This window comes from Austrofundulus limnaeus, unplaced genomic scaffold (assembly GCF_001266775.1).
Source record: "Austrofundulus limnaeus strain Quisiro unplaced genomic scaffold, Austrofundulus_limnaeus-1.0 Scaffold82, whole genome shotgun sequence".
NCBI classification, from domain to species: domain Eukaryota; kingdom Metazoa; phylum Chordata; class Actinopteri; order Cyprinodontiformes; family Rivulidae; genus Austrofundulus; species Austrofundulus limnaeus.
Window position 1 is genome coordinate 42,813 of NW_013952484.1, and position 1,034 is coordinate 43,846.

Sequence of the window (1,034 nt, forward strand, 5' to 3'; positions counted from 1 at the left end):
TTTTCACATTTTAATATATTTATTATTCACGATGTAAACTATGCACACTAGCTTGCATGGAACATTAGGAGGAAAACCACAGTGACACACTGACCTCCGTAAACAAGTCAAAGCCCAAAAAGGAGAGGAGATTTTAGGTCTTGATACGTAAACAATAGATGGTGAAGTTCCTGTTGCTTGTGAATGGGATCTGCCAGGACTCCAGTGAACCCCTTTGTCTTCTGAAAAGAGCTACCAAAACAATAAGCTTGTGGAAAGTTGAGGCTTCTGAAAGAGCCGGTGATGAGGTCGTATCATATCTTTGCACTGAAACAGTGATAAAGTTGAGATATTTTTTCCCAAGAGGCAGATTTAGATGCACAGTTTTTTGGGAACAATGAGCAAACGTTTAGTTGTGGGCAACATCTGAGAAGACAATACCCGGCTCCCTGTGGATGTGTGGATGACTTCCCCAGGCAGAAGATTAACTCAGCGTGCAGGTGCTCCCCTCAATCCATTCAGAACTGCATGTATCTATGGTGACCATTGTCCTAGAGCCTTCCTCTTCCTTCTTGCCTAACACACTCACACACACGGATATCGAAACATACTTAATTGCAAACAAGAATGCAAAAAGACTTGAACTTGACATGGAAATCTCACATAAATTATTTAAGAACAAATATAGCCAAATCCGTTGCAGTATTGTACAAAGTAAAGGAGTTATTTAATGATAAAGCACTGTTTATTCTACTGTATGTAACGCAATAATTGTTCCACACTTGATATATTGTATTGAAGTCTGGGGGAAAGCATGTAAAACAATTACAAATCCTATTTTTATTTTGCAGAAGAGAGCTATAAGAGTTATCACTAGAAAACACTACTGTCACCCATCAAATACATTATTTTATCAGTTGAAATTATTGAAACTTTACGAGTTGGTTGATCATAATATTTTGCAGTTTATGTATAAGGCTCATTTGAACATCCAATCACATTTTGTTAAGAGGGAAAGTGCTTACAATCTGAAGGGATTAGAAATGTTTGTAAAA